Source organism: Neofelis nebulosa, chromosome 6, assembly GCF_028018385.1.
Source record: "Neofelis nebulosa isolate mNeoNeb1 chromosome 6, mNeoNeb1.pri, whole genome shotgun sequence".
NCBI classification, from domain to species: Eukaryota; Metazoa; Chordata; class Mammalia; order Carnivora; family Felidae; genus Neofelis; species Neofelis nebulosa.
The window spans coordinates 10,766,614-10,794,212 of NC_080787.1; the positions used below are offsets into that span (position 1 = coordinate 10,766,614).

At 40.7% G+C, this 27,599-nt stretch overlaps 1 long non-coding RNA gene across 1 annotated transcript in view; it reads right to left on the reverse strand.

The window, feature by feature from the left end:
- The window catches only part of LOC131513711 (uncharacterized), a 34,423-nt gene extending 7,203 nt beyond the window's left edge, over positions 1-27,220 (reverse strand). Inside the window, exons 1-2 of the long non-coding RNA XR_009262738.1 lie at positions 26,322-27,220; positions 6,562-6,623 (exon numbers count right to left, since the gene is read on the reverse strand). This is a non-coding gene — a long non-coding RNA (uncharacterized LOC131513711). The remainder of the gene's footprint in view (positions 1-6,561; positions 6,624-26,321) is intronic.
- Between the last annotated feature and the right edge of the window lie 379 nt (positions 27,221-27,599).

Below are 27,599 nucleotides of genomic sequence, written 5' to 3' on the forward strand. Positions count from 1 at the left end.
GGATCTCAGTGGTTCGTGGGTTTGAGCCCCGCATCGGGCTCTGAGCCAGCCACGCGGAGCCTGCTTGGGATTCTGTTTCTCTCTCTGCCCCTCCTCCACTCAGGCAGTCTCCGTCTCTCTCAAAATAAATAAACAAACTTAAAAAAAAAAGACAATGACTGATTATTAATTCATGAATCTGACGGCTGGCTGGCTGGTCCTACCCCCTTGGCTATTTCGCTGGGGCTGGTAGATCTATGATGCCCTCATCCATATGTCTGCGGCCTTGGCCTGGTCTCCAGGTGGCCCATCAGGAGGCACCTTGTGGCACAAAGATTCCCAGCAGGAAGAAGGGGGAAAAGCACCTGTCAAGCCCCTGTTTGTGCCATGTTTGCTGTTGCTCCATTGGCCAAAAACAGTATGAGTGAGTGCGGTTAAAGTGGGTGTAGACACGTAAGGAAATCGATACAGGGCCGCATGAACAACATGAGAAGCCTGTTACAACAATCTGCCCCCTCTAGGCAGGTCGCTTCACCTGTCTGGGACTCATTTTCGTCACCTCTAGACTGGAAAATGGAATAATTTGCATTACTTTAAAAAATTGGTTTGGAGAATTAAATGAGAAACTATATACGGAAATTTCGGAAGAACGAAGAGAACTCTCCAACTGAAAAGCAGCATTGTGACACAGACCTGTATCGCTCTGGCTCGCTTCCCCCAACCACGTTTTTAAGTTTTTACACGTCTTCCAACCACATTTAAACAAATTCACCCTGGTGAAAATTAACTTAAACCTTTTCTTTTTTTTTATACTTTTAAAACCAAATCACTACTTTTTCAACTAAGTGTTTCATGTTGAATTCGGTCACCGGAGTTGTCTTCAGCAGAAAAATCTGATGTCACCTAACTTAACACTTGTAGAACTAAGACTCTGTCTACACAATGCCAAAATATCTGGTCACTTTAACAAAGTTGGATTTTATAAGGCATCTGGATGATGCATCTACCTAGCACTGAATATTGTGAGCCTGTACTGATCACATGGACTGCTTTAGTTCATTTTGTGTCTTATAGGGTACTCCAGCTGCCTGCTTTTTAATAGCGTTGGTTATTCTAGAATATGCCCTGAGATTAAAATGTCTTTTGCTGAGAAAAGTGACTTTCATCTCTCATACCCAATGCATCTCTTCCACGTTAAATTTCCTTTAGCAAAATAAATGAGTTCTAGTTAGAAGCAACAAGAGACTAAAAGAGAACACACAGTATTTTGAGTTACAACTGCCATAGAAAGGTGGGTTCCTTTTCTCCTTCTTCTTCCTCTCCTACGTGCCTAAAGCATGTGAAATGACAGCGTGCTGAAGCATCATAGGATTCTACGACCATAGTCACCTTAAATTAGTGTGAAAGGACCCTGAACAGCAATGCTGATTAGTCCCAAGTAGAGTTTACAACTTCTTATCATGTTCATAACTTGGTCCCCAAGTTCAAGGGAGAAATAGGACCTTTGGTATGATTTTCCTTTTTTTTTTTTTATTTTTTAAAAATTTTATTTATTTTTGAGAGAGAGAGAGACAGAACACAAGCAGAGGTGGGGCGGAGAGAGAGGGAGACACAGAATCAGAAGCAGGCTCCAGGTTCTGAGCTGTCAGCACAGAGCCCAACGCAGGGGTGAACCCACAAATCATGAGATCATGACCTGAGCCAAAATCAGACACTTAACTAACTGAGCCACCCAGGCGCTCCTGGCATGATTTTCATATTTGGGGTTTTACTTTTTTTTAACTTTTACTTATCAGTGTGTCACTAAATTTTAATTTATTAATGCCCACTGTCTCCAGGAAGTTGAAGCTTTATAGAAAAAGCTTTGTGTGTCCTAATCCTGAATGTTCTGCCCATCTGCAAAATGCATTAGAGGTAAACACATATGGTGACTGGTCATTAAGGGACAACTTGAGCAGTTACCACCTTCTCACCCAACACTATCCAGTGCACACAACTTCTTATCCCTTTTTGTTCTCCTTTCTTTTTTTCCTTCAGTTCCTGCCTGACCCACTTCTCTTTAACTTTTTTTTTTCCGTTTTATTTCCCGATGGTGTCATTAAGCAGCCGCAGGATTTCTTAGCAAACACAGTAGACTTACTGTAAATTTGAGTCATGTTCTACGATGAAAAGTAGCTTGAGATATAAATCAGAATGACTCTAAGAAACACGGCAACTGGTGAACGAAATTAAAAAAACACTGTTTGAAAATTTTAAGTCCAGTATAGTTAACATACAGTGTTCTATTAGTTTCAGGTATAACATAGTGGCTCAACACTTCCCATGCATCACCAAAGCTCGTCACAAGTGCACTTCTAAATCCCCATCATCTACTACCCCACCCCCCACCCACCTCCCCTCTGGTAACCATCCGCGCAACTGTTCTCTATAGTTAAGAGTTTCTTTTTTGGTTTTGTGTCTTTTTTTTCCTTTGTTCTTTTGTTCTATTCCTTAATTTCCACATATGAGTGAAATCATATGATATTTGTCTTTCTCTGACTTATATTAAAGGAAAACTCTCGAGGGGATCCTGGGTGGCTCCGTCAGTTAAGTGTCTGATTCTTGATTTTGGCTCAGGTCAGGCTCTGAGATGACAGTGTGGAGCCCGTTGGGGATTCTCTCTCTCTGCCCCTCCCCTGATCATATTTGTTCTCTAAAAATAAACAAACATAAGGAAAGGAAAGGAAAGGAAAGGAAAGGAAAGGAAAGGAAAGGAAAGGAAAGGAAAGGAAAGGAAAGGAAAGGAAAGGAAAGAGAAAAACTCTTGAAATGTGACTATTCTGTATATAACTCTTCGCCTCCAACGTTCTGCCTTGATGGAAAGTTTTAGCTAGGTATTTGCTAGACCTCACTCATGGGTATGAAGTTTAAGATTTAGGAAATATAAGCACTCTTACTTCACATATATAGACTAAATCAGTACATATAATAAGGATAAGCACAGCGCAATTACAAGGCACCGTTCTTTAATTTGAGATGACCAGCATCTAATAGGCTATGCTTACATTTTTGAATCACTGCAAGATTAGAAGTGCTAGCAACAATCAAATTTGGAGAGAAGAGATTTAATTCTGTCTAACGCAACTTTTGGCTTAAGTATAGTTCCTGGCATTCTAATTCTTTGAAAATGAGTAACACTACTAATCAATAATTCACTCACAACCACGTTATAAACCGAGCAGTATAATTTTTCGGGTAGAACTTTTTGATCCGAGACAGTAAAATTAGATTCCACTAATTATAGTCGGAGACGATGACCATTATATATTTTTAAAATCAAAACGAATCACAATCTGCTTCTAATCCACAAGTTGGGCTTCATCTTCCGTATCCAACCTTCTCCAAGCGACCAACTTATGAATCATACGGAACTTGGGCTCCATCCATCCTCTGCCCGAGACAGAACTGTAGAAAGTCCTGCTCTAGCTTTCTTTCCTTAGAGCAAAGGAATGTTCCTCTCCTGGACCTATGCCTTCTTCTTTCTAGACCTGGAACCCTGGAATTCCCTGCCTCAATGACCCTATACCCTTTTCTAAGGCCGGTGTAAGGAGGCTGGTCTCTAGGGCGGATGGGGAGCACATGTTGAACCCTAGGCTCAAGGGTTCCCACATCTTCCCGGAAGGCTGCCCATGGGAGGAACAAGTCTACAGAGAGGAAGATAAAGGGTGTGGGCCACAGGCTAGGCCCCCACTGTTGCTTTCACTTGGCCCCCACAACGAACCTGGTGTGAACCTACAGAATTTAACATGTTGCCCAAACCCACAGGGGCCTGTTGGGTTTGAGGTCCTTGCATATGCTCTCTTCTCCACATCTGGACAATTCCCTCTCCTCTTCACTCCTGGAGATTTCTCCACTAGATCTGATCCGACTTCCTTTGTGAAAATTCTTCTAACTTCTCTGGACAGATTGGCTGTCTTCTCCTTTGGGTTCCTATGATGTGTTCTACTAATATTTACCATGGAGAAATTAACACATCTGACTATAATTCTTTATTCATATATTTGCCTCCTTCTCATGAAAAATTCGAGGCCAGCGAGAGTTACATTCCGATGATGATGCTTCATAAGTATTCAATGAATATGTGTTGAATTCAATGCACTAAATGTGTGTAGTTTGTAAATTGGCTATCAGGCTCATTTCTCAGACTGAAATTCTTCAGGCTATGTCTGAGGATAATATTACATTTTTCTTTTTATAAAGGAATAGAATGGTAAACTCAAAATTAGTTTAGGTATTTTCCAAAGTGTGAGATTCCAAAAATTCCATCGATAAGAACAAATGTTTGAGGGATGATACAGTCCTCAGTGAAAATGGACGACTGTGCTTCGCATGGCTTCAAATGGAAGAGAGCTGCCCACAATGAGAATATGACCAAGGAAATCTGTCACCCCCACAGGCTGGATGCACCCATGGCATCAGCTGTTACTACGTGCATTTGAGTCAAACTAGAAGATGGGACATTTCCAGAGAAATAAATTCAAATTGATAGAGTTTACTGCAACCTGCTAACCTGCCATGCAGAGAAATGGGCAATATTCTCAGAGGAATCTCATGATCGTTATTCAAGGCACTTAAGTAGACACCTAAATCGTGTGGCATACAGCCTCTTTATTGCTCAAAATTCCAACAGATGCTTACCAGCTTGCATTTTGCACCCCTTTGCTAGATGCCAGGAACTCTTCCAGGCATTTTACAAGTAGAATTGTTTAATCCCCACAAGAACACGGTGAGGCAGAAAGTGAGGGTCAGGATAGTTAGGAAACTTGCCCAAGGTCACTATGGGAGTGAACCTATGAGTCTTGGAGGTAGAAAGATCAAAAATTGGGAGTCGCTGAAATATGCATGGCAACTAGAGCCAAGAGGAGATGGTGGCAGGAGCCGCTGGTCTGTTAGAAGGGCAGGAGAGCACTGATGGGGCTGAACTGAGGAGCTCGTGCAGGAGATGGAGAGGGTAGCCCCATAAAAGTGGGAGAAGAAACAAGAGCGGTGATATTCCAGAAACCAAAGGAGGGAAGACGTGCATGAAGTCAGCTCCACATTACAAGATCTTATACGCACATCACACAGTTGACTGCAAGGAGGTCCTGATGTACATTTAGAAAGTCTCTGTCAGAAGTTCACATCCAGACTAAAGCCTGATTTGGTGAGCTGGTGAATGAATGGAAGGCCATCATGTAGGAGTAAAGAAAGAGAAAGCTTTCAGAAGGTACCGAAAGGAAAGGCAAACCCAAGGCAGAAGTTTAAAAGCTAGGAAAGGTCCAAAGTTTGTTCTTAACAGTGCGTATTTTCCACTTGGAAAGTGGAAAAAAGTCAAAGCAATTTTAAATATGGCACAGTTTTATTCGCTAAAGCCACTGACTTCCTAAACGTTTACAGCAACATCTACGTAGTTCTAGATTCTTGATACTCAGTGTCTGGTCATCTACGTTAGCATTTCCTGGGAAGTAGTTAAAACTACGAAATCGCAGACCCCCAGTGATGCAAATGCGTTTTAAAGTTTAAAACCCACGAATCTAGATTCTACTACGGATAACCCAAGAGAAATCTTATCCATTAAAGTATAGTTTGAAATTGTTGTAATTTACTCTGTATACACACCAGAGTCACATCTAATTTATTTGTGAATACCAGCATTGCTCTTTTTTCAAATCCAGTAATTAACTAGCTTCAAGTTACACTATCTCAAGTAATGAATTTTACTCTTAAATTGGAATACGATCACATCCATGCATACAGATGGTGCAGATTCACTTGGGTGGATGGCTCTTCCTGCACTGTGCAGTATGTTTTTAGCCTTCTCTAATTCAAAGCATTATCCAATTGCCAGAGGTAAATATTTTATGGACTTCTCTCAGTAATGATGCGTATTTCCCTCAAACCTGTCCCAGCTTATGTCATAGACACATTGTAGCAGAATAAATAAAGGGCTTCATGGGGTTCATTTTATAACGGGCTGTAGCAGTAGTAACAGCCGAGAAGGGGAAATGATCGGAGGACCAGAGAGAGGATTCCATAAAAGGAAAACACACACAGAAACAATCCTTGTCTGCAGGATTCCAATATACACAAATTTCAGCTATCATGGTTTAGTGAAATACCACCAGCTTTCAACAACAGGGTTCCAATTTCAGTTACTGTAATATATCAGATGTGAGTAATTGCTTCAAGGGTAAACTTTGCTGCTAGCTCTTGAGCCCACAAATCTCTATGTAAAAAAGAGACGTACACCCCATTCAGTGACCGAAGTCTATCGGTGATTAGTCACTGTACATCTGTTATTCCGCGCACATACAGACAGAAAAGCGTGTCATTCCACGGCTCCCTTATCTCCCAGGGAAAGCCCCACAAAACTTTTTACAAAATGGATAATCGGGAGGGAAACAGCCGACGAAGATGAAAGTAGGCGAGAGAAACGAAAAGTGCTAGCACTGGAAGTTAAATCGGAACCTTCCATGCGTGGTTGACCACGGGAACATTGACACTATGACCATTTGAGAGACTCGGGACGTATAACCAATAAAAACGGAGCACAAGAGAGCTTACCAACAAACATGAAGAGGCTAGTCGTGATGAAAAGGATCGAGTTGTCCTCGAGGAGGTGACATCTGTAAAAAAATAAATTTCACATTAAAAGAATGCTCTGATACTTGATAACAATGCAAGCACAAAGGGGGACAGGTCAGGAGTTGATCCAAACTTAGAAGTACAGCAATCTGCCGTGGCCGAGAAGATTTTCATTCCTTAAGTTACTCGATGAGAAGGCGGCAAGCACGGTTCAAACTACTCCTGACACGTTTTTCTAAAGGGCCAAAGCATTTTAGTTCTCGATATTTCTGTTTCAAATTATAAAGTACTGAAGAGAGTTTTACTGCTTTTTTTTCATTTCCCTACATACTTATGACTGAAATTAAGAGAGTTTTTAATGTTTAAGCAAAAATTGTAAAGGTCGCTGATAAAACAAATTTTTCCACTTGATTATTAAAATTGCCTTGTGCATTTTCAGTTTGCAAGGTCATTAAAAAAATTTTTTTAATGTTTGTTTATTTTTGAGAGAGAGAGAGAGAGAGAGACAGAGAGAGAGACAGAGTGTGAGTGGGGAAGGGGCACAGAGAGCGGGAGACACAGAATCCAAAGCAGGCTCCAGGCTCCGAGCTGTCAGCACAGAGCCCGATGCGGGGTTCAAACCCACAAACCACGAGATCATGACCTAAGCCAAAGTCAGACGCTTAACCAACTGAGCCACCCAGGCGCCCCAGTTTGCAAGGTCATTTTTACAATCCCACACTATTGCGCAACGTATTACCAGTAGATATGATTGATAGGATGGATGGATAGATGAAAGAAAGAAAGAAAGAAAGAAAGAAAGAAAGAAAGAAAGAAAGAAAGAAAGAAAGAAAGAAAGAAAGAGAAAGGAAGGAAGGAAGGAAGGAAGGAAGGAAGGAAGGAAGGAAGGAAGGAAGGACGAAAGAAAGAAAAAGGAAGAAAGGAAGAAAGGAAGAAAGGAAGGAAGGAAGGACGAACAAGATAGCTAGATGGCTCTAGAGATAGAAGCAGAGATTACAGACGGAGATATCCAAAGAGAAGAAAACAGTCAAAATGAATTTAGGCATAGGGTAACCTTGAACTATCTTTTTTTGGTATTCGTAAGTGCCAAGGTCAAGAAAGAGAAGTGTGCTTGCATGTGCACTGGATATCCAATCATGGTATCAACATGTAAAAACCGTGCAGATTTGGTGGCACTTGGTGGGCTCAGTCAGACCACGTGACTCCTGATCATGGGGTTTTGAGTTTGAGCCCCATGTTGGGTGTAGAGATGACTTAAAAATAAAATGTAAATAAAGCCCCCAAAACTAAAAACTAAAAAAATTAAAAGTGCAGATTTTGAGTATGGATTTATCTTTTAACTTGGAAGATGATTTACAAGAGATAATTCTATGAGAGTTCTGCCAGTAACTCTTTGTCCATAACAAGGAGACTCCTTTCCAGGTGTACTTCACTACATGTGATACACATAATCCTAATTTTATGTACATTCTATTCTTCTAAATTAAATCATACTCAGACCCACAAGAGAAAACTTCTAGGAACAGAGTATCACTATTTCACCTATAAAATAAAAAGCCTACATAAAAATATACAACCATTTTTACATAAATTTCCCATGGATCTATAATATTTTATATGAAGTAAGTAAAAATGAGGTTGGTCTTATTGACTGTTCTTAATCTGCAAGGTAGAAAGTGTTTAAATGTCGAAGAACATGAAAATAAAGATATTAATTGGTTCTCAGAGATTATCAAACTATAATGTGAAATTATAATCAAATTATAATGTGAAAGCCAATTCCTGAAAAAGGGCAGAAAACAATAATATATGTCTGCCGAAGATGACAGAATGCAATCAGTTTAACAATGAGCAAAGCTATTCCCTTACCCATTAGTTACTTTTCCATATAAAATTCATCTTTGTTTTGCAGAGTTTCTCAGTTGCTGAGAAACTGTGGTGGTTTCCCAGTGGCTTTTCCTTCCATGAGACAGAGTTGCCGTTGGAAAGCCTAGCATATAGGTGGGCCACGTGACTAGTTCTCGCCAGTGGATTTTGAGGGAAAATCGATTTTATCACTTGCAGGTCAAGGTGGTGAAGAGGCCAGTGCAACTTAACCTTTCCAGCAGCTGGGACCAGCACTTCAAGGATTTGAAGCATGGCAGAATCCCAAGAAAGAAGAACCTGGATCTTCATCACTAAGAGAAAAGCTGCCTGACAGCTGGGAACAGCCACAGTAACACATAAATGAACGAGAAACACTCATCACATGCATATACCGTATACACAGTTGGATGAAAGGCCTAAATGTGAGGCCTGAAACCATAAATGTCCTAGAAGAGAACACAGGCAATAACCTCTTTGACACGGGCTGTAACAACTTTTTGCCTAGATAGGTCCCCTGAAGCAAGGGAAACAAAGCAAAAATACACTATTGGGACCACATCAAAATAAAAAGCTTCTGCACCGTGCAGGAAACAATCAACAAAACTAAAAGGCAACCTACAGAATGAGAGACGATATTTCCAAATAGCATATCTGATAAAGGGTTAGTATCCAAAATATATAAAGAACTTATAAAAACTCACACTCAAAACCAAATACTTCGATTTAAAAATGGGCAGAAGAAACGAACAGACATTTCTCCAAAGACATACAGATGGCCAACAGACACGCAAAAAGATACTCAACATCACTCACGATCAGGGAAATGCAAATCAAAACTACAATAACAGATCACCTCATACTTGTCAGAATGGCTAAAATCAACAACACAAGAAGCGACAGGTGTTGGTGAGGATGTGGAGGAAAAGGAACGTTCTTGCACCATTGGTAGGAACGCAAACTGGTGTAGCCATTGTAGGAAAGGAGTATGGAAATTCCTCAGAAAGAAAAAAACAGAAGTACCCTATAATCCAGCAATCCTACAAGTAGGTATTTACCCCAAGGATACAAAAACACTAATTCAAAGCGACAGATGCACCCCTATGTTTGTAGCTGCGTTATTTACAAGAGCCAAGATATGGAAGCAGCCCAGGTGTCTGCCAACTGATGAATGGATAATATGAATGGAAGATATGGAATGAATGATATGGAATGGATGAATGGAAGATACGGTATACATATGCGATAGAATATCATTCAGCCCTAGAAAAGAATGAAGTCTTGTCGTTTGCAACGAAGTGGAGTTAGAAAGTATTATGCTAAGTGAAGTCAGTCCAAGACAGACAAATACCACATGATTTTACTCACATGTGACATTTAAGAAACAAATGAGCAAAGGGAAAAAGAGAGAGGGAGACAAATCAAGAAACAGACCCGAAGTAATAGCGATCAAATTGGTGGTTACCAGAGGTGGGTGGGGACATGGGTGACTTAGATGATGGGGATTAAGGAGGGCACTTGTTGTCACGAGGACCAGGTGATGTATGAAGTGTTGGATCATTATACCGTCCACCTGAAACTAATATAACACTGTATGTTAATTAACTGCAATTCCAATAAAATCTTAAAAAGCCAAAAAGAATATTCTTTATAACTGAAATGGTATCGTTTGTTTATTACTACGTTAACAGGATCTGTATAAAAATACTTTCTTCGATGCCATAACCACATACTTTCTAACCCAGGGCAGCACAGTAAAATCTTCTATAATGATGGAAATATTTCTACCCTGTCCAATATGGCAGCCACAACTCTCTTGTGGCCATTGAAGAAATAAAACTGTTATTTAATTTTAATTAAACTGAAATGTTAACAACCATGTGTGGTTAATGACTACCATAAGGGGACACTCAGTTCTCTAGCAATAACATTCAAACTTTCAACAGGAGACAAGATGGTTTTCAGCATACCTTCCTACCTTTAATAGCCTGTGTTCCCGAATCGTGAGAAGTTTGACAAAAGTAAAGGTGAATTTTGGTTAATTACATTTGTTTATCTAAAAAGAAAGAGGATAATTACCAATTACCTACATCTATTATCTGGAGATAATAAACTTATTTTCTTTTTCCTTCAGAAGCACATTTGAAGATAACGTTGACTCTTGATCAGCACACGGGCAAAGGGCATGAGGTTTATCAGTAAAGTCTGGAGAATCACATTCCTTGCTACCCTGGGCCAACTGCTGCCTTTTGGACAAATATCGCAAGTATACTCTCTTCCTTTCCCCCCACTTTGTCAATTAATAAGAGTGAAATAGGAGTATGACAGTTCATAGAAATGCACGTGACCAAAGTGTCTCTCGACTTTTTACAGCATTTCCATAACCGACACACTTGCAGGACCAATATATTCCTGAGGTATAAATCTGGGGAACGTCCACTCCCTACAAACCCCTCACAGTGAACCCATTGAACCCATTGTTGATAGTCGGGTAATTCAGGGGATTCACTTTTCGCTCTCCCTCACTGTTTGCTTGACCAGAGCAAGCCCCACTCCCCATCCAGTGCCCCAAAGTCTAGTCCAACAGCAAGTGCCATGTGCACCTGGCCTGAGTGTTGGGGCACGAAAAGGTTTCTGCACCCTGGTGAAGACAATCAGGATAGAGACAAGACTGGAGTACAACAAACCAAATTTTCTCTAGAGACACAGTATGAAAAATCAGTTTTTGAATCAAAGAGCAATTCAGTGAGTAAAGTCTGTTGATTTTAATGCTTCACAATTGTTTACTATTTTTCTCTTGGCAATTTCAGATGTTTAGAAAAAGCGTTTATTTTGAGAAATGAGTATTTATCACTGTTTATAAAGATACAGAACAGAACAAACAAATCTAACCAAGATACTACCCAAAAAGGGGGGAAAAACCCAGATGAGGCCCTTGTCAATTTTTCATCGGCAAAGCAAAAAGCATCACACTAATAAAACTTAATTAAATCATTAAATATTTAAAATGAATTTCTAACTCCAGCTTATGGAATAAATTCCCTTTTATGTATTTGAAACCCTATTATGAAGTCTATACATAAGGCACAATCAAATGTAAAACCAAACAATTTAATGTAGTCATCTCAATCAAAAATTCCATTTCATTTATCCTTCCAAAATCTAAATCACCTTAGAACACTACATCACCATTTATATTTCCCTCACATCAGGAAACGCATAACAAACACTGTTACAAATACATTGCCCACAAAGTGGTTGTACCTTATAAAATATAACTCATTCATTTCACATGTTTCATTTCATTTCAATAATAATGTATAATAGCATTGTCCAATTTACAGTGAATGTCATATTTCTGGTAGAAAATATAATGGATATTTACTGAGTTCATTTTTTATATCATTCACAACCAACTATCTCTACATGTATATGTCTTCAATGTCCTTCAGACAAGCATTTCCGACAGTGAGGAGTAGGTATATGCCTTTGTAAGAAAGAATTAGATTCATGATCACATTCTTTGGTAGAGATGTACTATATCAACTTATTACATGGATCTGAACACATCTATTGGGTAAGCGCATCCCTTATAGAATACTACATATATTAAAAGTTTAACATAATAATACTAGGCTAACCAATCCAATAAATGCTAATAAATACCCAAATACATTACAAAAATCACAAGTATACTCCTGGGTTGTTTAACTCTGGCCAAGCAAGCATTGCCCAAATCACAAACAGGACTCATTTCTTTTCCCTGCCTCTCCCTTACAATCATCCAAATGTGCCAATTCCACCAAAATATCTTTGGAACTTCTACACATCACATCTCCCTTTCGTGACTTCCTTAGTCCAGCCTCCACGACCCTCCATGCTTGCCCTTCAGGCAGCCTCCTGTTCTCTCCTGGGTTTGCCTTTTCGGCAATTGTTTTATGTTTTAAACCCACTTAAGAGTCTATGTTAAACCTGCCATTTCTGGGACACCTGGGTGGCTCAGCTCGTCCAACTCTTGATTTCAGCTCAGGTCATGATCTCACAGTTCCTGAGACCAAGCCCTGCATCAGGATCTGTGCTGTTAGCACAGAACCTGCTTGGGATTCTCTCTCTCCCTCTCTCCCTACCCTGCTCGCTCACACACAAACACACACACACACATACACTTTCTCTCTCTCTCTCTCTCTCTCTAACTAAATAAAGAAACTTAAAAAAAACTGCCTTTTTTCAATGTCCTCAATCTTCCCTTGAGCTCTCATGCAGAGAAAGCAATGGAAATCTTTGTAAGGGAGAGGATTATTTAAGGGCATAGAGGTCTGTTTCAGTGAAATTATCCTACAAACGCACCACATAAAGTAGCTGCTTCACTGTCAAATGAACAATCAAATTACAAAAATACCTATACACAGTTTTGTTTTTCCCTTCTTCTTGGCTGACCCAGTCGTGCCACCTAATGTAATGGTAGCTCAAAATAATGGCTTCACAACCAAAAAATTCACTCTATCACTAATATGTTGATTGTGCTTACCTATCAGATATATTAGGAAAAATACCTTTTGCTTTCGTGTTCTTCCTAGAAATTTCTCTCATTCCACATCTCCTTCAAAGTTCATCATTCCTTAAGAACATGATCTAAATTCATTAACATGTCACATGGGTCCTTCACAATCTGACCCCACAAGATTTCCTACGCCCCAACCACAGACGCAATGCTCCAAGCAGAATGGACCATGAGGAGCATTCAACTTTCACATGCTGTCGGGACAAGCTGACACACTCACATCCATGTTTTGACATCTGCTAACTCTAAAACTATTCAGTTATTCAGGCATTTGTCAGATTTCACTTCTAGGAAGTAAGGAGATATGCTTAAGGCCCTGGGATTATATCGTAGAACCAAACAGATCTGCAAAATAAAGAAGTATTGTCAGATGAAGAGAAACAAAGGCCAAAAGGGAAAGTTAGGAAATGGAACGCTCAAGTGTGTCATTTCAAAGCTGCAAGGGGACTTTGTATCTTGCAGTTCTAGAAAATGAAAACATGGATTTTAAATGTATGTTATTATCTGCTTACCTCTTAAACATCTGTATTGAGTTTTACAAAGAAATAGTAGCCTTAGCAAACCGTAAGAGACTCTTAAATACAAAGAACAATCTGAGGGCTGATGGGGGCATGGGGGAGAGGGGGAAGTGGGTGATGGGCACTGAGGAGGGTACTTGTTGGGATGAGCACTGGGTGTTGTATGAAAGCGATGAGCCATGGGAATCTACCCTGAAATCCAAGAGCACACTTTACACACCGTATGTTACCAATTTGAGAATAAATTATATTATGAAAAAAAAAACAAAGAAAGAGTGGCCTTAGTATTTGCTGCCAATGAGGTTTTAGGTTTTTTCTTTATTTTCTTAAATCATTCTTCTGTTGTCTCTAATAAGGATTTTTAATTAAAAAATTTTTTTAAATGTTTATTCATTTTTGAGAGTGTGCAAGCATGGGAGGGGGAGGAGAGAGAGTGGAAGACACAGAATCTGAAGCAGGCTCCAGGCTCTGAGCTGTCAGCACAGAGACCGATGTGGCCCTCAAACTCACAAGTTGAGAGATCATGACCTGAGCCGAAGTCAGATGCTCAAATGACTGAGCCACCCAGACATCCCTTTAATTTTTCTCAATGTTCATTTATTTTGAGAGAAAGCAAGCGGGGAGGGGGGGGCAGAGAGAAGGGGAGACAGAGGGCCCAAAGCAAGCTCCACGCTGTCAGCATGGAGCCCAATGCAGGGCTCAAACTCACAAACCGCGGGATCATGACTTGAGCAGAAATCACGAGTCAGATGCTTAACTGACTGAGCCACCCAGAGGCCCCTCTAGTAAGGAACTTTTACCATGGTAAAGAAAAGGAGAAAACTCATATGCTGACATGATATAAATTCATTGTCCAAGATTAACCATTTCAACAAAATAACCATTATGTTTATTGTCTAAGGATACCATTTCAATAAAGCATATTCTCTAAATGTATATAGACGGGTTTAAAAAAGAATGTACTCTCTTCTTTGGTCTTTTAATCAAGTAAATTGAAACAAACTATTAAAATGTTTTCCAGAAAAAAAATATATATATGTTTTTCAATAAAAACCAACCATTTGCTGATATTTTCACATGGAAGATGAATCTTAGTCATGCATGGCATTCTGTGTATTTTAGTGAGATCCCAACAAACCGGCTCTCTCTCCAGGGTCGGGGTGGAGGGTCTTCTATCCCTATACAGCTGAGCGGTAGGCAGTGAGTATGACTGGTTTATAGAAAAATAACACTAAAAATAATAAAGTACTTAAAATGAACCATAAGAAAGGGGAGGGGGCATATACATCATATATGTTATTATTCCATATTCTAGAAAACAAATTTGGGAATCTGAGTGATCAAATTATTTTTATAATTCAATACAAAGTTAAAAATAACTAATTTAGCTGAAAACTATGAAAGCTTACTTTTTATTTGCCAGGCTTAGTATGAAGTATTATGTGAGTATGAAGCTATTAAATTAGATACCGAGTCAGATGTATCAGGTTTTTTGTCCATGCTGCACTGGCCAACTCTGGGGAAGATGTTTAAACCTCCTTGTACCCCAAGTTCTTTACATATAAAATTAATATTTTTTATCTTTTTATCACTTTGTACCAACCTCAGTATATTATAATTGATTATGTGTTTTTTCCACATTAGATAATAAACTCAAGAATTAAGATTAGAACTGATTCATTTTTTTTTCTTCTCCACAGGACATAGCAAAATTTTTAACACTGCTGTTATCTCACAATTAGTACAGAATAGTGGAGGACTTAAATTTTACATTAGAATCTTAATTCCCCAAAACTGAAATCTGAAAAGAGTTATCAATTCCAAAAAGTTTATCAAACACTGAGTCAAAGAAACCTGAGTTTCTTTTCTGGAGAAGTTATCAGAACCTTACCCGTGTAAATGTACATTAAGATCCTCTTAGAAGAAGCGACAAGTCAGTGTCAGAATCCCTCTCAACCGAAGTGATCAGCACCAATGGTTTCTTTGTGAATGGAAAAGCCCTTCAAATGCAACAATCCTAAGCAGCAAAGAGGAAATAAATGCTTCTCTTCACATAGGGCCATGGCCTCTACCTTGAGTGGAGTTTCCAACATACTCCCTCTTCTCCCAAAAGCCAGATCTCTTACACTTTATCTCTAGTTTCTAGATTTCTCTAATGTAAAATCACATAAAGATACTAGAAAAGAAATCCGAGTATGGAGTTCTAAGATTTAATTGTTTTAATTGTTTACATTTGATAGATTATTCCTAATCCGATAGTAATGTTTTTAGACTCAAGGGTCTTACCAAAGTATTCCATTTTTATTTTTATTGAAACACCTCTCTTATCACACGCACATGTCTTTTATTTACAAAGCATTTCATTATATAATTATAACAGCAAGTACCATGGTCACTAACCAGTATGAGGACAAACAACACTATCTCTTGGTGAGCATTAGCTCACCTGCAGGGAGGGGTAATGGCCTGCAGAGGGCCCCGTTGAGTGACTGCTCAGCAAACAGGAGGCACCAGTACACAGGTTTTAGGGGAGAACAGAGGGCATCCCAACAGCTGGAGAGTTAATTAAGTGGGGAGGGGGGCAGGGGGGTCACTTATGTGGATGTTCATGTGTATCACTGTTGCAGGAAAGACACTGCAGAAGACCTTGGTTTGAAAGGGTCCTAAAGCAGCTTCTTCCAAATCTAAAACCATCTGTGACCAGTAGGAAGACACCCTGTAAAGCTTTTTCTTGTCATATATCTTGTTTTCTCAAGACTACAGAGCCTGTTACAGTAGAAACCATGCTTTCTACCCATCTGTATCCCATGGAGTAATACGGCACTGTTGTATCAAAATTGTTTATGATACATATTTAAACATGATAGATTAATTAACGTATTACAGATGAATGATGGCCAAAATGTCTTTACTATAAGATGATCTTGACCACAACATGCTATTTTTCTCACTGTCATCCAAAGGCTGGCCTCAGGTATCCCAAATTTGTTTTGCTTTTTACCAAATAAGATGGAACAGAACAGTTTAGGAAAGTGGGAGGCACTGTCTCCACTTGCAATTAAATGTAAGCTGACAATTAGTGTTGAGTGAAAGTGCTGGCTGGGATTTCATAAAGGGCCCAATCCGATCTGCCTCCCAAAAGCATTTAGGCAGTAATGGATGACTTACAGATAAAGCATCTGCCGTGGGTTCAAAATAAATTTGTAACCCACAAGACACAGAGCAAAGGCAGAGAGTATGCTGTCTAATCAGGATCTAAAGAATGATCAGGAATCGAGTGGTGACTTTTCTTGCCACTCCAGCCCAAGCATTTCACACCTTCTTCTTTTTTTTTTTTTAAGTTTATTTTTGAGAAAGAGAGACAGAGACAGAGCGCAAGCAGGGCAGGGGCAGAGAGAGGGAGACACAGAATCTGAAGCAGGCTCTAGGCTCTGAGCTGTCAGCACAGAGCCCAAAGCAGGGCTCGAACTCATGAACCACGAGATCATGACCTCAGCCAAAGTTGGACACTCAACCGACTGAGCCACCCAGGTGCCCCAGACCTTGTGATTCTAGGGAGGGGATTAAGCAGTAAGGAGCTGCACCTGATGCAGTAGCCTGAAAGCTCCACATTTGTATCCGTGCAAGGCCATACTGAGAAAAGTCGTCTATGGTGGCTGTCATCAAAGAAGATGAGAAATGAGTAACTTTATTGCCCCAATGACCCTTTCCCTGTCAGCTCACACAGCCACCCACCTTGTTCTTCTGCCTCTTCATTTCCACATGTGCCAGACCTGTTTCAAAAACAAAGCTGTCAGGGGGGCCTGGGTGGCCTAGTCGGTTAAGCGTCCAACTTCAGCTCAGGTCATGATCTGGCAGTTCGTGAGTTTGAGCCCTGCTCTGGGCTCTGAGCTGACAGCTCAGAGCCTGGAGCCTGCTTCAGATTATGTGTTTCCCCCTCTCTCTGCCCCTCCCCTGCTCACATTCTGTGTCTCTCTGTCTCTAAATAATAAATAAACGTTAAAAAAATAAAAAAAAACAAAAACAAACCTGTCAATTGCAGGTAGCACTTTTTTGATTATTGGCCTGAGAAAAATAATTTTTTCCACCAAACAAAATGAAGATTGTCAAGAATCTGCAGGAAGAGATACACAGGCAGGAGTTTCTTTTAGGCAACTGGGATTCATAACTTCGAATTTCTACCTTGCTTCACTAAAAAGGTTTCACTTTTTTGAGAACTAGTGAAAAATACCAAGAGTCTAGGTAAAGAGCATCACACACACCATTTTTATTTATTTGAAAACAAACAGAAATTCTTGAGAGCTTGGTGAAAATGTCACTTTCAGTGTTTTCTTCCTCAAGAAAATTCCTGGGGCACCTGGGTGGCTCAGTCGGTTAAGTGGCCGACTTCGGCTCAGGTCATGATCTCGCGGTCCGTGAGTTCGAGCCCTGCATCAGGCTCTGTGCTGACAGCTCAGAGCCTGGAGCCTGTTTCATATTCTGTGTCTCCCTCTCTCTGACCCTCCCCCGTTCATGCTCTGCCTCTCTTTGTCTCAAAAATAAACGTTAAAAAAAAATTTTTTTTAAATAAATAAAAAGAAAATTCCTTTCAGTTCTAAAAATGCAAAATACACAAATTAGTAAAATAAACAAATATTACAAAGCTATTTGGTCTTAGAGAATCTCCTGGAGTATCTCAAATGGTCAGTATTTCATTGCTAATACTCAAAACTGGCTTCATCTTTCAACTCACCTACAACAGAAAATTTTCTTCTATATTCATGAGTCATTTGAAACATCGCTGCATTTCCAGATGCTTCCTTTTGAAGTCACTACCTACGAAATTATTTCAAGCGAGTCGAAGAGAAATCGAAGACACCTCTGAGCTCATGCAACCAGACAAGCCTGTTTTATGAGTGAACAAAGAGGAGTGTCACAGTTGGGTTGAATATTCCTTACTCTCAAACGACAAATGAACCTTCAAAGATGGTCCCTATTACTATTACGCAGTAGACACCGCAAATGCTACATCACAGCTGCAAATTACTTTGGAAAATTAATTAATTTGGGGATCATGGAAACGTCCATGGAAAGTTACAAAATGGATGCAGGGAACAGGAAAAAACAAAACCAAAAAAACAAACCACATTCCAGTAATACTCAAGTTGTACTGGAAAGTGAAGTTCTCCACGGCTACTGTTTTTCAAACTTTGACCAACAAGAAAGCCAGATTCGCTGGATTCCAGAGAGTCTCTCTGTCCCCAAATCTCCTTCCAAGGCGGAACCAGCACCAGTTAGGAGCCTGTAACTGCCAGGAAACACACACCAAATATCGTTTACTCACTAAAATTCAAAACAAACTTAAATGCCCACTCCCTACCACTAACCATCAATACATGTGTTTCTACGTCTTCAGTTATTCTCATCTTTTTAGAGATGCCTGAAAAACCAAGGTCTGAGGAAGGAAGGAAGGGAAGTTCCTCCATCCCCCTTTGTCGCTGGTTTCAGGCAACCTGCAACCTTTGTAAATTGCTAACCACTCACCAGGTCTTTATATAGATCAGTAGAGAGAAGCTCACCAAAGCCAGGGCTAACATTTGCACTTGTATTTCCCAACACCACCTGGACCGGGGATTAAACTTCACAGATTAACTAACTACCGACAAACATAAACCAGCCTCACCTTCCACACGCCACCTGCTTGCCAACAGATTCATTTCTCCTCTTTCTTTTATTAACATAAACAAACATAGTTACACAGCAGCAATGATCTGTCTCTTCGTGGCACTGCATATGCAAAAGTAAACACCCAAGTAGGGGCACCTGGGTGGCTCAGTCAGTTAAGCATCTGACTTTGGCTCAGGTCATGACCTCATGGCTCCTGAGTTTGAGCCCTGCATTGGGCTCTGCACTGACAGCTCAGAGCCTGGAGCCTGCTTCAGATTCTGTGTCTCCCTCCATCTCTCTCTGCCCGCTCATGCTCTGTGTCTCTCTCTCTCAAAAATAAACAAACATTAAAAGAAATTTTTGTAAAGTAAATACCCAAGCAATATTGTGATTTCAAAGCAATCTTTCAGGGAAAACTGGACTTCAGGAAGATTAGGAGACGATAAAGAATTACTAGAAATCTTAACATGACATTCAAGACAAAATGAAAAGTCGTTTATAATCATTTTCACAGTAGTGTTATAGATTATGTAACTTTTTCAAAACATGCAGATTTCAACATATGATCATTTCAACATGATAATTATCTACAGTTTTTAAGACATTATTCTAAAATATATATATTCCAGGGGTGCCTGGGTGGCTGAGTCAGTTGGGTGTCCAACTTGGGCTCACATCATGATCCCGTGGTTCATGGGTTTGAGACCCATGTTGGGCTTTGTGTTGACAGCTCGGAGCCCGGAACTTGCTTCAGATTCTGTGTTTCCCTCTCTCTCTGTCCCTCCCCGACTTGTGCTCTGTCTGTCTCTCTCTCTCTCTTGCAAATGACATATCGGACAAAGGGCTAGTATCCAAAATCTATAAAGAACTTACCAAACTCCACACCCAAAAACCAAATAATCCAGTGAAGAAATGGGCAGAAAACATGAATAGACACTTCTCTAAAGAAGATATCCGGATGGCCAACAGGCACATGAAAAGATGCTCAACGTCGCTCCTCATCAGGGAAATACAAATCTAAACCACACTCAGATACCACCTCACACCAGACAGAGTGGCTAAAATGAACACATCAGGAGACTATAGATGCTGGAGAGGATGGAGGAAACAGGAACGCTCTTGCGCTGTTGGTGGGAATGCAAACTGGTGCAGCCGCTCTGGAAAACAGTGTGGAGGTTCCTCAAAAAATTAAAAATAGATCTACCCTATGAACCAGGATTAGCACTGCTAGGAATTTACCCAAGGGATACAGGAGTGCTGACGCATAGGGGCACTTGTACCCCAATGTTTATAGCAGCACTTTCAACAATAGATAAATTATGGAAAGAGCCTAAATGTCCAACAACTGATGAATGGATAAAGAAATTGTGGTTTATATACACAATGGAATAGTACGTGGCAATGAGAAAGGATGAAATATGGCCTTTTGTAGCAACGTGGATGGAACTGGAGAGTGTTATGCTAAGTGAAATAAGTCATACAGAGAAAGACAGATACCATATGTTTTTCACTCTTATGTGGATCCTGAGAAACTTAACAGAGGACCAAGGGGGAGGGGAAGGAAAAAAAAAGGTTAGAGAAGGAGGGAACCAAAACATAAGAGACTCTTAAAAACTGAGAACAAACTGAGGGTTGATGGGGGGTGGGAGGGAGGGGAGGGTAGGTGATGGGCATTGAGGAGGGTACCTGTTGGGATGAGCACTGGGTGTTGTATGGAAACCAATTTGACAATAAATTTCATATTAAAAAATAAATATTCTTTTAAAAAATTTAAAAAAATATATAGTTATTGCAAAGAACTTAGAATCTGTCAATACTTCAAGGACCTGATGAAGTCTGATGTGGCTGCACTGGACAGAAAAGGCAGAGGTGAGGCATGAGTGAAGGTAGGGAAAGGCCCAGACCTAGGGGACCCATGGCCATAATACAGCAATGTGGATTTTATTCTAAAAAAAATTTTTGACATTTTATTTATTTTTGAGAAAGACACACACAGTGAAAGCTGGGGAGGGGCAGAGAGAGAGAGAGACACACACACACACACAGAATACAAAGCAGGTTCCAGGCTCCAAGCTGTCAGCACAAAGCCCAACACGGGGCTTAAACTCACAAAATGTGAGATGATGACTTGAGCTGAAGTCGGATGCTTCACCGACTGAGCCACCCAGGTGCCCCACGTGGATTTTATTCTAAGGACAAGGGGAAAGCCATCCAAGGGTTGAGGGAGTGGAGACACAATTAGCTTTGTGTGTGTGTGGTTTTTTAATTGTTTTTTAATATCTATTTATTTTTTAGAGAGAGAGAGACAGACAGACAGAGTGCAAGTGGGGGAGGAACACAGACGGAGGAAGACACGGAATCCAAAGCAGGCTCCAGGCTCTGAGCTGTCAGCACAGAGCCTGACGCGGGGCTCAAACCCACAAACCGTGAGATCATGACCTGAGCTGATGTCAGTTGCTTCACCGACTGAGCCACCCAGGGGCCCCACGTGGATTTTATTCTAAGGACAAGGGGAAAGCCATCCAAGGGTTGAGGGAGTGGAGACACAATTAGCTTTGTGTGTGTGTGGTTTTTTAATTGTTTTTTAATATCTATTTATTTTTTAGAGAGAGAGAGACAGACAGACAGAGTGCAAGTGGGGGAGGAACACAGACGGAGGAAGACACGGAATCCAAAGCAGGCTCCAGGCTCTGAGCTGTCAGCACAGAGCCTGACGCGGGGCTCAAACCCACAAACCGTGAGATCATGACCTGAGCTGATGTCAGTTGCTTCACCGACTGAGCCACCCAGGGGCCCCACGTGGATTTTATTCTAAGGACAAGGGGAAAGCCATCCAAGGGTTGAGGGAGTGGAGACACAATTAGCTTTGTGTGTGTGTGGTTTTTTAATTGTTTTTTAATATCTATTTATTTTTTAGAGAGAGAGAGACAGACAGACAGAGTGCAAGTGGGGGAGGAACACAGACGGAGGAAGACACGGAATCCAAAGCAGGCTCCAGGCTCTGAGCTGTCAGCACAGAGCCTGACGCGGGGCTCAAACCCACAAACCGTGAGATCATGACCTGAGCTGATGTCAGTTGCTTCACCGACTGAGCCACCCAGGGGCCCCACGTGGATTTTATTCTAAGGACAAGGGGAAAGCCATCCAAGGGTTGAGGGAGTGGAGACACAATTAGCTTTGTGTGTGTGTGGTTTTTTAATTGTTTTTTAATATCTATTTATTTTTTAGAGAGAGAGAGACAGACAGACAGAGTGCAAGTGGGGGAGGAACACAGACGGAGGAAGACACGGAATCCAAAGCAGGCTCCAGGCTCTGAGCTGTCAGCACAGAGCCTGACGCGGGGCTCAAACCCACAAACCGTGAGATCATGACCTGAGCTGATGTCAGTTGCTTCACCGACTGAGCCACCCAGGGGCCCCTAGCTTTGTGGTTTTTAAGCAAAGTCTAGCTTCAGAGCAGAACCTGTACTGGAGGCAGCAGAAGTGGATACAGGGATGTTAATCAGGGGACTACTGATTATCTAGGAGAGAGATGGAACCGTTTGCTATGAAAGGTGAGGAAAGAAATGGACAAATCCAGCAGACATTTCATAAAGAATGCTTAAAATTGATAACAAATTAGATACAGGAGGGATAAGGAAAGCAAGAGAGAAAGAGATCTCTCGCTGTAAAATAAGGATTTTAATCCCAGCAATGTGCTGGTGGTGAACCAAACAGAAATGGGACATTGCCTACCACCTCTCCCCCATCATGCCTGATCTGCAACAGAAGCTCAAAAGAATGCAAAGGTCGGTTTTTAGAGTGAAACCAAATTTTGCTCAATTCTTCTCACAAGTGACGCAAGGCGGGTTTCCCCCCCCCCCCCCCCCCGGGTCAAATCCGTATCTTTGAATGGGATTCAAAGACCGTAGCCCACAGATGCAAACGGAAACAAGTGGGGCAGGGGTGACACTGTTCTGTCACCACGAGGAAATAGCCTACAGTAGGTCATCCAGATTATGAATTGTCTACCTCTACATCTTGGCAGGTAGGCCGTGGACAGCTAACAAAAAAAAACAAAACCAAAATCGTGTCATACTGGGCACCTTGGTTGAGCATCCGACTCTCAGTTTCAGCTCAGGTCATAGTTGCGAGGTTCGTGAGTTCAAGCCCTGTGTCAGATTCTGCACTGACAGCATGGAGCCCGCTTAGGATTCTCTCTCTCCTTCTCTCTGTGCTCTTCCCATGCGAATGCTCTCTCTGTCTCTCTCGAAATAAATGAGGAAACTTTAAAATTAAAAAAAAAATAGATGAAAATAAATCTCAATCAATTTGGTAAGGTTTCCCATTTAAATTTCCGAAGACAATCGAGGCCTTGAGTTTCCAATTCTTTTTCAGAAGCCCGTTTTGCTGCTATGGGTTAAAACCTCAAGGTGTAACCCTTTGGACTGAATAAAATCTTGAGACGCTGCACAGTTCGCCACCCTCCCCGACAGTGGCCAAGGCAAAGTTCTGGAGGGCTGGAGAGCGGTAGTGAGACCCATGCACAAGGTACAGCGTTCATGCAGCTTGAGAAGGCGTTGCAGCCACCGGCCATCGGTTGACCTCCGCGGAGGGCAGGGCCCAGCGGGACGATCCCAAGGCAGCAGGACCCTGTCCTAGTTCTTTAACCAGAGATAGACCAACACAACCACTGAGGAGAAGTGCGGCCTTGCTACACTACATGTTGACATGCAAACATTCATACTTCATATTTATAAGGATGCAGTTCTAATAAAAGATCAGGAATTGAAGAGGCATTTTCTCAATGTATATGACTGGTAGGCCCCTATGCAAAATTATTATTTTCTCCCTGAGCAATCTACTGTGCCGTATGGTCGAGCTGCAGCTTACTCAGCAGTTAAATCAGTGGGGAAAAAACATCTCAGGGAAAGTTACTCTTGAACATTCTCTAGATCGCCCACAGAGAACGATATATGCAGTTTAGTACCTACTTGAGAGTCTTGCAATAAGCCTCACACGCTCGTCTTCTGTTCCAGCACCGAAACAAATTGCTGTCTCTTCTGTCAAGAAACCAGATCAAACACCAGGCCTGCCTTTGTAAAGATATATGTTTTTGTCCGTTTTGTTTTGTTTTGTTTTGTTTTTTGCTTTTTTATCAAGCACATGTAATTAAGATAAGTTACTTTTTTATCCATTTTCAAAACTGACACTTGGGTCAAGTTCCACTCTAATTACTGAAAGCAACATTTAAGGGGAGCCTGGGCAGCTCAGTTGGTTAAGCATCCAACTCTTGATTTTGGCTCAGGTCATGATCTCATGGTCTGGGAGTTTAAAGCCTACTTCGGACTCTACACTGACAACGTGGAGCTTGCTTGGGATTCTCTCTCTCCTTCTTTCTCTGAACGTCCCCTGCTCATGCTGTCTGTGTGAAAGAAAAGAAAGAAAAGAAAAGAAAAGAAAAGAAAAGAAAAGAAAAGAAAAGAAAAGAAAAGAAAAGAAAAGAAAAGAAAAGAAAAGAAAAGAAAAGAAAAGAAAAGAAAAGAAAAGAAAAGAAAAGAAAAGAAAAGAAAAGAGTAAAGAAAGAGAAAGAAAGAAAAAGAAAGAAAGAAAGAGGAAAGAAAGAAAGAAAGAAAGAAAGAGAATGGAAAAGGGTAAGGGAAAGGGAAAGGGAAAGGGAAAGGGAAAGGGAAAGAAAAGAGAAGAAAGGAAAGGAAGAAACGATTAAGAACAGTTGGAATAAATGCATTATCTAATTTAACTAGTAAATTATCCCTTTTGCCCTTTTGCCCCATGTCATTAGAGACAACGCAATGGCACTGACCAAACTATTTGTGTACTTAATGGACAAACTTAAGATTTTTTTTCTCTTTTCTCACACATACATCGAACGTAAATCCAAACTGAGCCCAAAGTTGCCTTATTCCTTCAACGATACTCATTTAATTTTAGAACCAGAAGACAAGCTGAAGATCCTTCTATTTGCCCATCCAAATCCACTCTGCACCCTTCTCTCCCTGTTCCCTACCTCCATGGACCACATCAGCAGGCCCCCGTCCATTCCTGTTGAGGTCAGCAAAAGGGAAGCCATGGTAGGAGATGGGTGAAAGGAAGGAGAATGGGGCCAGTGAGTGTATCCCCTGGGCTCTCCCTGCTAAGTTTACCCCAGATACAAGTCACTACTTCTCTGCAAGACTCTCTCTGTTCACCTTCCAGATATGCTCCCTGCTCCCATCTCTTTGAATCTATGCTACTCATCCAACACTACCCAGTTTCCACACCTTTATATACAAGCACTCCTTGAAATACCCTAATTTCATTGTGCCACCTGCTTTGTGCTTAAATTCTAAATAATACAATTTACTTTTACAGATGAAAAATTTAAATCTGAGAAGTTAGGTGGCAAACTCAAGGTAACACAATGAATTAGACGGTCAGGGAATGGCAGAGTGGGAGTAAACCAGAACATTCAGTTGCCAGGAACAGAAACTTCCCTGAAACTAACAACGAACACAGAGGAGGCCATGTACATTACATCACAGAGTTGGAAGCTTAATGGAACAGACTCTGAGCATGGGTAGATGCAGGGTCTTGATCTCTGTTACCAGGAATGTGTCCCTTTTCTCCATGCGGACTTCATTCTCAGGCAGGTTTCCCCACAGGACAGAACACACAACTTACTAGAAGCTCTAAGACTACTCCTCCCAGTGGTTCTAGCAAAATTCGCATAGACGATGGTAGTGAAACAAGCATTATTCACATGCCCACCCACGGACTAACTGTAGTGAATTACGATTCACTACGTCAAAGTAAGATAGCTAGCCTCTCTGGCGTGGGACATTAGGGTCAGCCCCACTCAAAAGAGCATGGACTCACATGAGGCCAAGATTCCTGAAAGGGAAAAAAATACCACTTTCCCAAAGGTAAGGGTAAAAGAAATGCTGTACAGACAGAACCAATGGATAGATAACTGGTGTATAGGAGCAAGAACAGACTCAGTTACCCTGAAACTGATTCGGTTTATGTTTCGTTATTGTACATACTTAAACCAAATAGCACTGACCTGACTTGACCGAACCGTCTATCGGGGAAACAAAAGAAGATTACCAAACTAAAAAAACCAATGACTGACATGAGCATGACTGTTACAAGTTACGGAGCATTTTCACATACCTTATTCTCACTTAATTCAGTTATTCCAGGCTAGGAATTCCAAATTCCTTGTCTACCCCTTTCTTCAAGGTCAGACCAATGTTTGCGAATTTCGAGAATCCAGAGATTATTTCTAAATGCTTCAATTGTGTTCACATGTTGTTAAGAAACTACAGTGTAAACATTTGAGAAAAGCTCATGGTTGTCAGTTTTATTGTGCTAAGAATTGCTGTGGAAATTCGGCCAGACACCCATCAAGATATATTTCTGGGCCAAAGGCCAAAGTTCCAGGATTGGTCATGTCTTCTTTTTTGCAATCTGCATTTTACCCAGGACCCAGGGGTCACTTGAATACTAAAAATACAGCTTCCCCACCCCCTCTGAAAACAACTTGACCAAGACTTTTACCATAATATTGCAGAAATGCATGGATATGTGTGCTCACTTACCCAGAAATGTGTGGTTAGTATAAAAATCTCAAACAAATGATCAAGAGGTCAAGGCCAGCAAACTCTTGTGATGGTTTTGAAGTAAATTGTGGGTTTGCTCTGGTGAAATTTAGCGGTCGGAAAACACATGAAGACCTCATGATGAAGCATTTAATAAAGTAGCAAATAGTAACAAACCTTCGTCTGGATCGCACACAATTCAGTGAGAATCAGAATCTGATTTGTAAGGTGGAGAGGAGAGACCAAATGTACTGAGGGAACATAATTTGTTTTGCCCTTTCTTGATAAAAATAAAAAATATTTATCAACTGTTAAAAGGAATGATATCTTGCCCTTTGCAACAACATGGACAGAGCTGGAGAATATAATACTAAGTGAAATCAGTCAGATAAAGACAAATACCATATGATTTTACTCATATGTGGCATTTAAGAAACAAATGACCAAAGGGGGGAAAAGAGAGAGAGAGAGAGAGAGAGAGAGAGAGAGAGAGAGAAACCAAGAAACAAACTCTTAACTATAGAGAACTTAATGGTTAACAGAAGGGAGGTGGGCAGGGGGCGGGGGAGGATGGGGAAAACAGATGATGGGGGTTAAGAAGGGCATTTGTCGTGACGAGGACCGGCTAATGTATGGAAGTGTTGAATCACTCTCTTGTACTCCTGAAACTAATATCACACTGTATGTTACCTATGCTAGAATTTTAAAAAGAGAGAAATTAAAAAGAAAGGAAAGGGTAACAAACATGAAGGAATGCAAAGGTTTTATATATATATATATATATATATATATATATATATATATATATATATATATACACACACATATGTGTATATAGTTTATATATATA